This window comes from Buteo buteo, chromosome 1 (assembly GCF_964188355.1).
Source record: "Buteo buteo chromosome 1, bButBut1.hap1.1, whole genome shotgun sequence".
NCBI classification, from domain to species: Eukaryota; Metazoa; Chordata; class Aves; order Accipitriformes; family Accipitridae; genus Buteo; species Buteo buteo.
This window is the reverse complement of record NC_134171.1, coordinates 55,456,716-55,473,140: the sequence shown is the minus strand read 5'-3', so window position 1 is coordinate 55,473,140 and position 16,425 is coordinate 55,456,716. Positions and strand designations below refer to the sequence as shown.

At 40.3% G+C, this 16,425-nt stretch overlaps 1 long non-coding RNA gene across 4 annotated transcripts in view; it reads right to left on the bottom strand.

Annotated features, from left to right (window-relative positions):
• LOC142032680 (uncharacterized) overlaps positions 1 to 16,394 on the bottom strand; it is a 45,553-nt gene extending 29,159 nt beyond the window's left edge. For all 4 annotated transcript variants that reach the window (XR_012650948.1, XR_012650947.1, XR_012650946.1 and 1 more), the window contains exons 1-2: positions 16,079 to 16,394; positions 14,809 to 14,863 (exon numbers count right to left, since the gene is read on the bottom strand). This is a non-coding gene — a long non-coding RNA (uncharacterized LOC142032680). The remainder of the gene's footprint in view (positions 1 to 14,808; positions 14,864 to 16,078) is intronic.
• Positions 16,395 to 16,425: the final 31 nt, after the last annotated feature.

Below are 16,425 nucleotides of genomic sequence, written 5' to 3'. Positions count from 1 at the left end.
GAAAAAAACCATCCTCTTCTCTTAAGATATGCACAAAGCTGCACAGCAACAAGATCTCAGTATCAACTCCCCCCCATATTCACATACATTTCAAATGTTTTGCGGAGATACCAGCTACCCATGGCACTTCACAACTGCAAGCAGGGCAGTCAGCAATTCTGAAACCTATATTGTCTTCACATCAATGTTTGGTTTGCAAGTTTGATGGAGGAGAGCATCGCATGGATGTTTTAAGGCAAAATCATATACACATTTGAAAGACCTTTTTAGAACAATTTTGTAGGCTATAAGCTCAACAGCAGAGACTGGACATGTCCTAAGAGGCATGAAACACCAGGACATGTAGCACTGTTCACATTTATGTCCTTATGTGTGAGATGAAAACATAAGCCATATGTAATGGAATGTTACCTAGGAAGCAGTTGAATGGTTTCATTATCTGTCACAGTATTTGTAAAATTTGTTGTTTGAAACTTCAAACACTAGCAACCATATGGGATATCAGCCATACACCATTTGTCCTCTGGAAGTGCTCTCCAACTCTTGCACAATGTAGAAAATCAAATGGTAATCAAAATCAACTAAAAGAAGGCTCAAAAGCTGTGTAAAGTGGGTCAGTCTGAACAGCTTAAAGAATATTTTTGTTTCCAGCTAAGCACTTAAACATCGGTCCACTTTCAAAGCGGACTACAAATTGCAGAGCACATGAAAGCAACTAGTCCTGGCGAAGAACCACATCTTTGCTCCACCAAATCTAGTGAGTGAACGGACAGGGTAAGAGGCACGAAGGATGTGTGAATCAACTGTAGAGCTGGGTGTCCTAAGCATGAGTCTACAGAGCAATGCCTTCCTGGTTCATGAATGCTGCATTTTTTTCTGATCAGGACTAATCTTTTTTGCATCCTAATGTTAACAGATGTCTTTTGATTTTTTAGAAATATTAATCTATCGTATTGTTCAACAGCTAAAGAGTCGAGTTCTGCTCACTATGGCATCCTAAATGGTTCCTGATCCAAGAAGGGTTTTTACGTCACTATTGGTAGTCTTCCAGGAAATTATCCCATTCCTTAGGTACACAAAAACGTCCTTCCAGCCACATGGAGGGAGGATTCCTTTCTAGTGGACAGGCTTTTTCTAGTCTATCATTTCCTTCTAGACTAGAGCTGGTGGGATCATGAAGGTCCTCAAGGCTGAATTATGCATGTGGAAACTTACTTTCACCACAGACAACATGAATTCTTGCACAGCAGGCCTAGGAATGGGAGAGGGACTGGCAGAAGCATGAACTGGCTTACTGTGCTGGGCTAAGCAGTTGAGGGTGAAGAAAAAGGGAAGCATGGAGCAGAGAGGTAGGGAGAGAACACAGGTCTAAAGAGAGGAAGGATACAAGACCGAGCAAAGATTTTTATTTTAAGTTGAAAAGAGCTCTCATTGCTTTTTCTAAGAACATGCACAATTTCAAAGCTATTATCAATATATGGCATTTCTGACATGCTGGGGTCAAGTTCACATGTGCAACGAGGAAAATCTGATTCTCTTTACTGGCATTTGACCATATCATCTCCATTTTCAACCTCTTCATCCATCATCTTTCTGTTCCTTTATCAGTCTCTCCTGGTCAGCAGCATAAAGTTGAGTATCTGGTAAGTCTAGTGATTCATACAATCATGGAGCAGTTTGGGTTGGAAGGGACCTTAAAGATCATCTAGTTCCAACGCCCCCACCATGGGCAGGGACACTTTCCACTAGACCAGGTTGCTCAAAGTCCCATCCAACCTGGCCTGGAACACTGCCAGGGATGGGGCATCCACAGCTTCTCTGGGTAATCTGTTCCAGTGCCTCACCACCCTCACAGTAAAGAACTTCTTCCTTATGTCTAATCTAAATCTCCACTCTTTCTGTTTAAAGCCACTACCCCTTGTCCTATCACTACAAGCCCTTGTAAAATGTCCCTTCCCTGCTTTCTTATAGGCCCCCTTTAGGTACTGGTAGGCTGCTATAAGGTCTCCCCAGAGCCTTCGCTTCTCCAGGCTGAACAACCCCTATTCTCTCAGCCTGTCTTTACAGGAGAGGTGCTCCAGTCACCTGATCATCTTCACGGCCATTCTCTGGACTTGATCCAACAGGTCCATGCCCTTCTTCTGTTGGGGACCCCAGAGCTGAACACAGTACTCCAGGTGGGGTCTCATGAAAGTGGAGTAGAGGAGCAGAATCACCTCCCTTGGCCTGTTGATCACGCTTCTTTCGATGCAGCCCAGGATACGGTTGGCTTTCTGGGCTGCAGACACACATTGCTGGGTCACATTGAGCTTCTCATCAGCCAATTCTAGCTGTTTGCCATATTACACGTAACAACCACGTGCATTCAATATTTGAATGTGTGGCATTTCTTTCCAGAGTAGCAATGGGAAGGACACATTGCTCTTCGGAGTGGTTTGCATTATTTAGCTTATCTGTTTCAGTTACAATTGTATTTTAATCAATTCCACTGCTCAGTTGCTTTGAAATAACAAAAAGACCATCTCTTCTAGAATATAAATGCAGACTCAGCAGCCTAAAATGACCATCAATAAAACACCAGTAGATTTATGCAAGATATATTTTAACCCAGAAAAATATTTACTACTCTGTCCCAGCAGAGAGTTTATATGGGCAATGAGCCCATATATGAGATTGCAAAAATGAAAAGGAAACAAATGGGTTTGCTCCATAACACATACATGGAGCATCGGAGTATCAAACATTGTTCTCTACTGATGCTTATATAGTGTTAGAGATGAACGTAGACAGCACTCAGCTCTGAACAGACCATCACTTTAAAAATTTTCATTTTCTGTTTGAGTATTTATGACTCTGTACTGTTTTCTTAGACTTGAGAGATGACAATCACACACCATTTCTCATCAAGTGTCCCACTTCCAGGTCTTTCACATTGTAGAATTAACGCAAACACAAATGTCAATCAAATCTTTGCTTCTAGAACCATGTAAGCTAGCACTATGTAAATGTAGTTTATTATCTGAATAATCCTTTGGCATTTATTTTAAGTTGAATACTCTGAGCTTTGACTTATACAAATACTACAATAGCCACGCCAAATACTCCAGCAGGGGATATCAATATTTTTAAATACAACCTACTTCCCATAAAAATCCAATACATCATAAGATTGTTGTCATTTACACCACCACTTTAGAGAAACTGATGGTGATGTGCACTTCTAGCAATATCATTCATATTCACAAAATGGTAAGCAAGTAAATCTCTTATGATGCTGACCAAATGTGTTTTTTTAACATCCTACAAGTTATTTAAAAACCACAATCTGCTGTGCATAAAATAACAAGACAAGACTATTTAAGTAATGAACTCATCTGAAAACAGAGCTCAGATGGTTCTTGAGAGACCATGTAGATTAGCCTTTTTCCCAGTGCAGGATCAAATCTCTGTATCATTCCTAAGGGATAACTTGTGCTCAAAGGCCTCCAAGGATGATCTATTCCATTACCATTTCAAACTGTATCATACTGTCAAAGTTAATCTCCTCAGAGAGACTAAATCTCCTGCTCAACCTTATAGCTATTTTTTATGTTCCTGAAGACTGTTACTATGTCTACCCTCGCCCCTCCCACCCTGAAGCATTACTTCCCCTCTTGTCAACTGTATTCCTGTTTCCACAGCCACTATGATGTTTGCCTTTCCTCTGCTCCCAAATAGCAGGATATCGCTAACTCACGTTCACTTTGTCATTCACTATTGTTTGCAGGTTGTTTTTTTCTGCAGAACTGCTTTTTGACTTGTCACTTGCCATCTATGCTGATCACTACACTCAATTGCATCCCAGTTCTTTAAAAGCATTCCCCCAGACTGTCAGGATCATTTTCTAACCCTTTCTTTCAGTGTGCTTGTAACCCTTCTCCTATCTGCACATTTAATGAGTGTACTCTACTCTAACATGAAAGTCACATAGTTGAGCTGACTCTGCTATGGATTGTGCCCAACAGCTTTAGGGAGAGGAAAAAATGAAATACATTTCATATTAGGATGTTGATCTATTTTTTTTTGTTTTAGCCAATGTACTGTGGACTGAATTTCTCAAATTTGCCTAGTAAAATACAAAAGGAGAAATACTTTTTCCACTATTCTATTTACACCTTAAACGGAAAGATTGTTCCATATTATATCCCCTTGTGGAATATACTTGAATTTATTTTTTTTTAATAGTTCCACTAAAATACTGTCTGGAAATATAAGATCAGTGAAATTTTCTAGCACAAACGTATACTTTGCTGCAATCCCAAAGTCCCTCTGCAAAAAAAAACCCCAGATGTCACTGAAGCAGCATCAACTTCAGCAGCTGGAGAAAACTTGGCCATTGTATCTCACTCAGTACTTTTTAAATCCACTGAGCCTCTCTCCAGTGTTTAATTTCCAGTTCACTGGATTAGTGATAAGTGGCAAAAGATTCAATATAGATTGGACAGCGGAGCATTCAAACAGTATTTCTCCAGAAGGACTTCTGTCATGGCTCCCACGGGGGACCGTCAGGAGCCTGCAGTTATGGGTGAGACCGGGGAAAAAAAAAACCTCATTGCAGACAACACTCATCACATTGGGTGCCTGTTCTACAGTAACACTGCAGATTGTCAGTCTCTTCTCAGGGAATCTGTTGCTCAGCCACAATGATTTACTGTAACTATGTTGACTGAGCAGCCAATAGGGACTTTGATGAAGTTGCAGCATGGATATATTTTTATATGTATGCATGTATAGTACATATATATTGTGTATATCTATATTTAAGTTTGCAGAAAGCATGTCTTGATTTTGCACCATCATATACAGTGATGCAAACATTAGCTGGAACAATTTAGTTACTTCATTGTCAGATTTGGAAGCATGCCTGGCTATGAGTATACTGTGTACACAGCCTGAATGCAAGTTGTTTATACCCATATGCATGTGTAGAAAACACCCTTCCACAGTAAAAACACATCAGAAGCAGCATCTGGTTGAGAAAACCTAATGGAGTTACCCTCCAATCCTTTCAGTGTTGACACCCCTCCCATGCCTCATAGTTAGCACTGCTGCCTGACCTTGTCTTTTCTTTCTTAATATGAACTTCTAGCACCTCTATCCCCCATTCCTCCTGCTCTGCCTTTAGAGCCAGGGACTGCTCACAACGTCAGAGTCAAGGTGTCCTCAAAACTCTGCTTGGAGCATCTCTGTTTTTGAAAGCTCCTAGTTCTCATAAATTCATTTCAAGGTCTCCTACAGGAGAAGAAAAGCCTGCTTGGGGCATCCAAGTCATAAGCAAGAAGTCAATAATTACAGGTGTACACAGAATCTCTGTTTCACAGAAATTATTTATAGAACAGTACCACAGAAACAGCCAACTCATCTGTTTTACAATGGAAATCCTTGGAACTGCCCACCTCAATGAGTACAGCTCTCAGTACCATCATTTACATTTTATTTGTATATAACACAATTTACCCCTGTAGAACATGCAGCAGAATCCCTTTACCATGACTATTATAAAATACACAACTTGGCAAGCCTGGCTGGAAACACAGGTTTCATGTTCCAAGTGAACTGGAAAAAAAACACCTCCCAGAGACAGAAAAAATTCCCTTCTTTACCCAGCACCATTACCAGGCAGCACTAACAACAACATTAATATGGAAACTGAAGCAAATTATATCAAAGTTACCTATACTGTGCATGGATGGCTTGTGTTGTAGCTCCTGACAGGACTGCAGATACGGCTTTAACCATATCATGTTCAGATGGACCCTCCTGTGTTTAAGATTGTGACCACTGCCTCTGGTCCCATCATTGGGCACCACTGAGAAAAGCCTGGCTCTGTCCTCTTTGCACCCTTCCTCCATGTCCCTCTTGTACCAGGGAGCCCAGAACTAGACCCAGCACTCCAGGTGTGGCCTCAGCAGTGCTGAGCAGAGGGGAAGGATCACCTCCCTCGACCTGCTGGCCATACTTCGTCTAATGCAGCCCAGGACACCATTGGCCACCTTTGCCATAAGGGCACACTGCTGGCTCATGTTTGACTTGATGTCCACCAGCACGCCCAGGTCTTTTTCTACAAAGATGCTTTCCAGCTGGGTGGCCCCCAGCATGTACTGGTGCACAGGGTTCTTCCTCCCCAGGTGCAGGACTTTGCACTTCCTTTTGTTGAACCGAATGAGACAAAGGACAGCATGTCTTTTCAAACCTAAGAAATAGAAATTTCCCTTTAGTTTTTATTTAGAGGCTTTGGCATCCAGTATTTGAGGTGAGTCCAAGGGAAATAAATAGAAACTCACACTGCAAGTATATTTTTCAATTAGTTGGGAAAAACTGTGAACCACAATGTTTTACTGAAACATTATTCTTTTCCTATAATGCTAGATTCTAGCCTTAGCCATACTATTAGCCTGGTGTGAGATCAGACTGTGGTCCATAGTTGTTGGTATCAAAACCTCTTTTTCCATGGTTTTAGTGAGGTGTGAAGGTGCGTATTGTAGAAATTAACCAGTTACAGCTCATACGATAAATACACACACTACAGAAATGTCACAAAGCAGCTCACTAGGAATAGGTTAGTTATTACATAACACAGCCAAACAACAGAAATGTTTCAATAATTTATCTCTTGCACAGATGTGTTAGCTTCAGTTTTCAGTTATTTAGGACTAAATTACCAGGATGAACAAGTAAAGAACTTCTGTATCACCATGTTCAAGGACAATGAATTCAAACTGGAAGAGATGCAAAGGTATGCTACTAGCAGGGTCAAAGAAAAGAAAGCTGCAATGCTAAAAGAAGCTATAAGCATGTGGCTTACCCAGATTAACAAAAGGGAGGGTAAAAGGATATGGCTACCTTCCAAAAATAAATTAAGGGTATAAACACTAAACATGGGGAAAACTTTTTGCAGTAACTGGCATTGCTTGCACAGGAACAAGTGGGGGAAAGTAGCCTAGAAATTAAAAGAAGACTAATCAGATCAAACTATTGTAAATAATCTTAATGGCAGTAACCCCTCCTATTTTTAACACAGAACATGACAGGTTTCTGATAAGGGCTACATGATACAGTTCCTACAGTAGCAAAGGAATAGACTCAGATTTATTGCAATTGCATCTTACATTCAATTAGAGCATTTCATATAAGCAGCCCCTCAGGCACATCATTTCATGTACAACACTCTCATAGAGATCTGCTGCTGTTCCAGGCACTGCTCCATTGATCCTATCCTGCCTAACCAGCTGTGCAGGATGATACATCTCTAAAGCATATGTGAAGGTCTTTGCTGGTTCCTGTGAGTTCTGAGTGGAAATATACTAAGCACATACTTATTTCTCCTAATTTCCTTTCCTTCCTTCTGTGTTTGCTGTGTGATTAAGGTTTTACAAAGCCTAAAGTAAAGAGAAGCCTAGCAACCATCTAGATAGTCAGCAGAAGCAACTCTTCTGTCAACAACCACTTAAGTTTTTTATCTGTGAATAAGCCCTTTGCATGAACACTTGAATGCAAATGGCTCTCTCCAGAGGTGGCAGTTGCTCTAACCGAGAGTACCCTGGGACCTTGCCATACAAGCAACACTCCATAAGGAACAGAATTAAAAAGAAAAACATTAAGAGCAATTACTCACTGACTTACTTAGCTATACTAAGATACTCTCACCAAAATTTGTATTTAAAAATACACTTGTTAAATGGTCGATGTCTAAGCCACTGATCTGGATTTTGACCTGCAGTAAACAAGTCAAATTCTAACAGCTGAAATCCTGGTAATGTTTTTACTTGAATTGGATTTTCTGCTGCAACACTTAAGACTGCTTGGTTTAGATACTTGATACTGATTGTTACACACAGTAAGAAATCAGTTATGGTCCTAGTCTGGATCACATAGTTTACAGAACAAGATAAGGCAGTGTCAATTAAATTCCTGATCAGATTGGCACATATTCTGATCAATTATCACCATATGCTGGGAAAAAAGAAAGACTTTAAGGAAAGCAATATCATGTGATGGTACAACATGGTCTTACAGCACAGATAAAACATGGCAGAAATGTAAGGATGCTATTATCTTCATACATGAGTTGCATGACATATAAAAATGGTCACCAATTTCAGTGGGAAATGACACGCATTTGACACTTGCAGGTACAAAACTCCCTACTTTCCTTATATAATTCCTCATGAGTATTAGGACCTGGGCTGATAATGTTGGGGTGTTTTTTTTTTTCAGAATTCTCAATTTCATATTTTGGCCTGTACCTTAGAAATACTCAGTTACCTTCATTTTTGTTTTACTTAGAGGCAACATTCCTTTTTCTCAGTGAAAGGGTCAATGTTTCAAAGACATGTCAGTAACAATATTACTAGTAGCTTTATGCCAGTACTAATCTGATAATATTACCCAAGTCATATTACCCAAACTTTGCACAAACTGAGATGGAAGCCATATTCCAGAACAAACACAGCACAAATTTTCCTTGAACTTAATTAAACATTTGCAATAAAGGCTGGTTATCTCTTGAAAACATCCTTTGTAATAAACCTGCTGAGAGATTTTCTGCTGTATGGGGTTTAATAAATGCAGGAAGGGTCTTAGTTTGTTTTAATTTTGGTAAGAATTAGGAAGGTACTTATTTTTGTTTTGGCTTTCTTCACATCCTTTGGGCTTTGCATGCTAATGCAAGACAGAGAAAGTCCTCTGTTGTACATCAGAATGTCTGTTTTAGTAAACACATGTGTTTCAATAGAAATGCATATAATTTTTATCCTCTTATCTTTTGCTGGGCATCAGTCTCCTGGTGGGAGGTGGTAAGGGATTGCCTTTGCATCACTGATTGTTCTGGGGTTTTTTCCCTTAGATTTATTAACTATAAGCATGCACATTCATTAATAGGGTAAGCTTGCTCTTGCCATTCACAAACATTCAAAACTTAGAAGCCATTACAGTTTTGTGGAAATAACCTTTGAGGATATTATTAGGGCTGTTCCTGGTAAAGAAACATATGTAAAGGGACCCAAGATGGTATTTAATACCCAGTGATTTATGGATACTGCACTGCACATTCCATGTAGATCATTACCAAATGTGTTGTTTATTTAAATATTCTGTCAGCAATGTGTAGAGTGATGCACTGTAACTAGCCTTCATTTTAAATTACTTTAAGACCTTACTATAATTCAGTCCAAAAGTGATTTTTTTTTCTCCCAGGAACTTCAGAAACTGAACTTGCAATTCAGAAAATCTGCAAATCTCGTACTAGAAAATAAGAGTAACAAAATTACACATGCTTCAAGAATCTAAATCTAATTCTAAATAACCTTTGGTATCCAGGAGAAAAAAACACAGAAAAACAATTTGGAAAAATACAAAATAAAAAGTAGACACAAAAAAGGATATGTATTCTATTTAAAATGTAGATTCCTTCACGACAGTGTTTCAGCAGTTAGTATATTTAGTAGAGGCTTGACATTTCTAGAAGTGATTATCAGAACAAGGCCATTATAAGGGTCTCCCATTTGCCTCCCAGTTTCTTAAAACGCTGGATATAAAAAGATGCGATAAAGCATTCAGACTTGCAGTTTATTAGGAGTCACACACCTGAATACAACAACAAAGAAATTTTTCATTTTCAGAGTGTAACTGGATGTGTAACAGCATTTAATGTATCAAATATCCTCTTTCCAGGATATTACTGAAGTCATTTGGGTTGTCATCTCATCAAGCAAAAACTAAACCATGTGATACTTAAAATAAAAAAATATGCAAAGCTTTGTGATTTAGTTGACCCCTTACAAATCAGCAATTTGTGGAGTAACACTTTACTGCTAACACAACAATGGTGTCCTGACCAAACACTACTTTTTAACCAAAGGTCATAGCAAAGACAACCAAAACCCACCACTAGCATAGATCTGCCATTTAACTAGTAATAGGTCTGGTGCTTTTCTTCTCTTCGGCAGGTATCTCTCAAAAAAAAAGTGGATTGTTGGGGCATGTTTTATAATATTACTGTGTCAGTATACTAGTGCTCAGTGTGGTGGGTGTATGTAACCTGGACAGATACAGAATACTCAGCATCAGTTAGGCACTTGAGAGATGTTATATATTCAACGAATTTCCTGTACTCATGAAACATTCATCAATCGGATTTAATAGCTTTTGTGAAATATTTATGTGGCTGATAAGGCAAGAAAAGCATCAGGAAAGAAAGTGTGACCACTGGCTTGAAAACTAAAGTAGGGAATCAGGCAAAAAATCAGGGAGGTGTCTAATCTTGGGTCAAATTGTTTTTTCCTGTAACCTGATTTATTAATTAAATTCAGTTTGTTCACTGTTACCAGAACTTGGTTTCATAGGTTTTTTTGCAGGTTGGAAGGGCGCAGAGAGTGTACCAAAGCTGGTGTTTAACTATATGGCAATGAAATTTTATTTGCATGCCTCGGTGTCATATACATTGCCACTTGACAAAAATCAATTATGCTTTTGACCTTATGATTGCAGGAAAGAGGTAAGTTATCAAGAAATCAAATCTACCTTACACTGTTCATGAGGCATATTTTAATCATAGAAGCTGAATATTTTGTTGTCCTATCTTATGCATCTATCATCTTGGATGCACTTAAAAAGAAAAAAGAAAAAAAAAGACAAATCTTCGAATGCTCCAAGAAAACCTCATTCCCACTGCTAATTCATATCTAAAAAGGAAAATTAACATGCAGTCAATGAGGCTATGTACTTCCACAGCTTTAGGTACCTGGTGCTGAGTCTTTATGAGGAAAGCACACTGAAGCCTTGTATTCCACCTTCAAACTGAAGTATGTGTCTGGGCATTTAGGCAACAGGAAGAGAGTTTCAAGAGGAGTTAGCCTACAGAACCTAGGGCTTTGTACATCTACACCCCAGCTGACTGCAGTAACTTTGAGCAAACTTCTACCTTGCTGGAAAAGCTTCATTGCTGAACTATATAACCATCATAAACTGACAGGATAAAGTAATAAGGTTTTCAGCTTATATAATAGAAAATATGTAGGATTGGAGCTGACACAAGAAGCATTGGGTGAGAGAATCGTTCAACAGGTCACAGAGGTCTCTATTGAAGGATGTTTGAAAATACTTGGTCTTCACAAATGTTTTTGTCTTACTCTCCTTTAGTGTGACTTCATCTGGGTCAAGGACAATTTAGTGAAGAGCAAGGGAAGAAAACTTCCCCAAATTTCTCTTCAGCATGAGGACAGTTTCTACAGGGATACAAAAAAGCTACTGAGCCAACCAATTAAACTATCACTTTCACAGCCTGCCAAAGGAGAGCAATGCTACTAAGCTGATGAACAGCTCACAGCAACAGGATTGCTTGAAGCTCTAATGGAACAGGAACATCTAAAGACAATAAGTGAATACTATACATATCCGAGTTCCATATACCAATGTTTTGTGTTTGTGGGTTGGGCTTTTTTCCTAAGTTTAAAACAAACTTTTATGTGGTTGATTTTCTTTGTTGCAGCAATCTAACTGTCCTTCTTTTCTAAGGATTGATCTCAAATTTTTGAAGACTGTCACTTGAACTTAAGCCTTATTTTTGACTGGTCCATTATTTAACAAATTGATTTACTATTTAATATTTGATAAATATATATTAAGAATTAATATGTATTTTTAAAAGTGCAGCTCACACAAATATGGAATGGTTAGCATTGAATGGTAATAAGGTACAGTAGCTAGCACTATATTATTTGAAGCATATTATATAAAGCAGTAGATAACTTTCTTACTATCATGTAACATTTATATATGCATACATGGATGTGGTTTCATTTTTGCAAATGCTGTTGTACTTTTAATATATTTGCAGCACCAAGTCCCACAGAATATTACAGCACAACTGTGCAAAATCTTCCCCAGAGAACAGGATCGCCACTGTGAGCAGGTCATTCTGCCAAACAGACCCTGCTTTCGGTGCTGAACATTGGACCCATAGCACAATAATGCCTTTCGACCTCTTTTGAGCAACTCTTATCCCAGTCCATAGCCCTTTGAACTTCTGGAAACCCCTCAGCATGACCAGCAATTACATGATGAACACACAAATGAGTTATCAAAGGTTAACACATTCCATCTTGTCTGCCAATTTACAGTAACTTCTGCACATAGAACTCACTTTGCCCTGCTATAAAAGTTACCTATAATTCTCTTAACTACTTTTTAGGCATAAAACAATAAGACTGCAGGTAATGAGATAACACCAAAATAACTCATTAAATGTTTGAAATTGAGTTCTAACACTTCCCTACCAAGAAAACACTACAAGAAGTTCCTCCCAATAAACAATACATTTCCCTAATCCTGCATGTGCATCTGCACAGCCTTAATTTTATACTAGTGACAATCTCAAAAATAGTAATCAATTAGCCTAGTAACTCTGTAATAAATAAAAACACATAAATAGATTTGTGCAGGATTGGGACAAAAAAAAAATTTTCCTCGTTGAAAAAGATCTAAACCTCGATGAAACAAAATTCGATTGCTATAAAATAACTCTGCCTGAAGTCCACTGTAACTTCCACTTTACCAATTATTTTGAACTGTCGCTACGTCAAAAATTGTGTAAGCACTTCTGAACAGTGACAAGTTCTGTCACTATAGCAGTGCCACCTGGTGGTTACCTGTCACTGCTGCCCACCAGCTTCTGAACATGCTGGAAGAGTTGGATTTCTGCACAGCTCAGGCACCTGCCTGGACCAGATCAGACACCCGTGGCCGAGGTTTGCCCTGCGCAGAGCCGTGTGTGTAGGCACACACGTGGGCAGCTGCCGGCTCCACAGGACGTTCTGCCACCCCCATGGTTAAGCTCTGCTACCAGCCGCGACGTGACGAGCGCCAGTGGGAAGCCGTTCAGGGGTCCCTTTCCTCGAGCCAGCAAATGCGTTACTGCTAACTTTGCAGTAACTTGGAGATTCTCCTGCCTCTTTGATAACAATCACTAACTGGGCAGGACTTCAAATTTCAGCAGGTTATTAGAGAGCTCCTCAAATTCTGCTTGATTCCTAAAACATCACTGGTTTCACAGCTGACCAAATAATTAAGTTTGAAAGACTAGCAAAGACATTGATACACACCAGAAGAAAATGCTGTCAGGTGCAAGCAAGGAGGTGCCAGCATAACCCTTCTTCCACTTTTATCTTTAAAATTTCCCCTGCATAGTTAGTTTAATATCAGCACATAAAAGACCAGGTTTTTGTGTTTTATTTGATTTTCATAGAAAGCAAATACCTGAGAATATTTAATCACAAAGCTCCCCAAATGACTTATTTCCAAATCTAAAATATTTAAAATCTTTCAGTACCCCAGCCTCATGTATCTCTGCTGCAAAACTGTCATGGTCACTTTCATACTTATTTTGAATACATCTAATTAATATGGGCCTTTGTTTTGAAAAGTTTTATTTTACTTTAGTATACTTTAGTATTATACAAGGATTAATTAGTGAAATTATTCCTAAAGTTTTTCCTTTGGAACCAACCATTTCTTGAAATACTGGATAATTTTTTAAATTTATATTTGTATTTACAAAACCAGAATATTTTAATTAACTAAGAGTTATCCAAAGAAATATCAACCAGCTTTGAACATTTTAAATGAAAACAATTTTGATTTTTTAAATGCTTCCATTTTTCAACCAGCTATATTTGTACTTTACAAAAATAAAATTATGCTGATTTGAAGAATGACAAGAATTTCTCATTTTTTGAATGTCATGCAAGTATTATGCTTCAGTACATCATAGAAAAATGTAGGAAGCTTAAATCAGAATTCAAAAGGATGGCTTTGAGAGCAATGCCCCACAAAAAGACTACTACACTGAAGCATCTACAGCTGAAACCTGTGCACAGCTTATCCCAGGTTTAATGGTGTTGTTCTGATTAAATATATCTATTAAGACCACTTAAATTACACTGGCTTTATTTGGCAAATTGTATTAACGGGAGAAAAACTACCTCTTGGTCAATCTAGCACCATTTCTCTTTGGGGAAAATAAACCAGGCAACATTTGTGTGAATGCATTTCAGTTTTGCGTATGGGTAGACATGTCAGTGCCCTCCAGCCTCTCCATGCTTCGCCAATCTGTTCACCAGTGTGTGAGGTTGCAGCCAGCAGTTACAGTGCCTAACTGTCACCTCCTAGTTCTGATGGTGGCATACGGACAGCTTCTGCTGTTGTCACTCACACTGCCCCGGGACGAGCACCCTAGCAGATCACTTGCATCTTCTTTCAGCATATACTGGCTGCCAAGCTTGCAAGTGACTTCTTGCCCTGCATCTTCTTGTACTTCAAAGTCAAATTAAGATACAGAAAACCCTTGCTAAAAGCTAATGCCTCCAGCGTGGGCACAACAGTACAATTTTAAAAAAAAAAGGGGAGGGTAATGCAGATCCCTAGCTGTTTTGGGCTTTTCCCCCCACTCGCCACATGGAACAGAGAACAGCCTCCAAGCAAAAACATGATTGCGAGGCCTCTCTCCCACTTGCTCACAGTGCTTCCAAGCCCTCTTCTTTTCTCAATCCAAACTCATGTTCCTGATTAGCATGTAACATCTGTTAGAACAACACCAAAACCAACCCAATGTAAAAGCCACAGTAGCACTGGGAGCCCTCACCTACAGAACTTATACATATAAACCTGAAACACACCTGACAAAGCATAGATAGTTCAGTCAAGAGCACAGTGTGGTAACTTGATTTACTTGCATGGTACTGAGAATAGAAAGAAAGTTGTGAAACCACTTACCATGTCTAGGGCCCTCCAATAGTACAACAGCAACACTGGAGGCAGCATCACAAAACTGCAAGAGAAAGAAAAATGGAAAAAAAACCTGAACCACTTTAATCTCTGAAATTGGACAATGAGCATTAAGGAGTTATGATTTAAGTATCTGTGCTTTGGTCTACCAGAATCAGTACCTGCAGTTTCCAGAATGCCAAAGATACTAAAAAAAGCAGAGCATCTGCAGAGTTTGGCTAAACATAAAAAGTTTGGAGGCTTTTTGGAAGCACTGACAAACAAGGAGTGACCAAGAGCATGAAATTCATAGGAGAGGTGGGCAGAGCTGAATTTAACCAAGGAAATGGACAAGGCCTGCTTTGATTTCAACAACAAGGTTTTAGCGGTAGCTGGTGAACACAAACTGAATTAACAAGTGGAAAGCCTCGAAAAGGCCATGGGACAGACAGCCTGATCACACGTCCTTTCATTCCTTCTCAACACCTTTCACCGTATGTGAAACCCATATAGCACTCTCAATGCCCAAATTACCTTCCAGCTAGGTGTCAGCTTTCCCGAACCTACAGATTTAATTTGTCATTTTAGTTATGTTATTAAATGTTCTGTAATTTATTAAATGCTATAGTTGTTTATGTTGCGTTACTAAAGTTTATTTTTCCCGAAGCTGGTGCTGTTGTCTAACTGTGGTATTTGCTGAGCTTTGTTAGCATGTCACTGGAAAATAAAAATTGCATTTCTTTCTGAGGGGGGCTTAGTTACACCCTGCAATTCCTCAGGCACCAGCACCTCTCACGTAAAGTCCCACAGCCCACGGCAGAACTGTTCACCTGATCTTAGACAACCACGTCTGCAGATCTCTCAAGAAGCCCTTCCTATCCTGCCTGGAGGAAGAAGGTTCTTCAGGAAATGGAAGAACAGCGTGAGCAGGTTAACGATCCCACCTTGTAGCAACAGGCCCTTTGCTTCCAAGACTGCCGAAACTTCCATCTCACTCCTGCAGATCCCTCAGCCTACCCGGGGAGGGGGCTGCCTTCACCCCGGCTGAAGCACGCTGCTGCCCAGTAAAGCCTCCACCGCTGCGGTTTAGCCCGCCGCGTGTGGATCCAGGTGCAAAGGACCCACGCTGGAGACGTGAGGACAGCTCCCACGCGTGTCCAGGTGAGACGCAGGAGCTACCAGGTATCTCCAGACCGGCTGCAAGAGGGGGACTCCCCACACACACCCCCCCCCCCGAGGGAACGCACGTTCAGGGAGCGGCGCAGACCGCGTCACTTACATCCCGCCACTCGGGAGGGAACCTGGGTAACACGGTGTCGGCGGGACCGGGGGACCGGACCCATTACCCAGGACGAGGGGTCTGTTCCCTCACAGGCAGAATAATGTGAATCTGCCTGCCGGGCTGACGGGACAGCGCCGTAAGACGTTGAGGCAGCGGTCGGAAGCCACAAAAACCAGCCACATCGCAACGCAACACCGCGGATACCGCGAGGAAACGGCCAGATCTTCGCCCGTACCGGGGCTTGTCGGAAGAAAAGCGCCGCAAGGGGCTCGTAACCCCCGGCGGGCGCCCCTGCCTCCCCACCCCGGCCGGGAATGAGGTGAGCGAAGGCGCCAGCCCCCCTC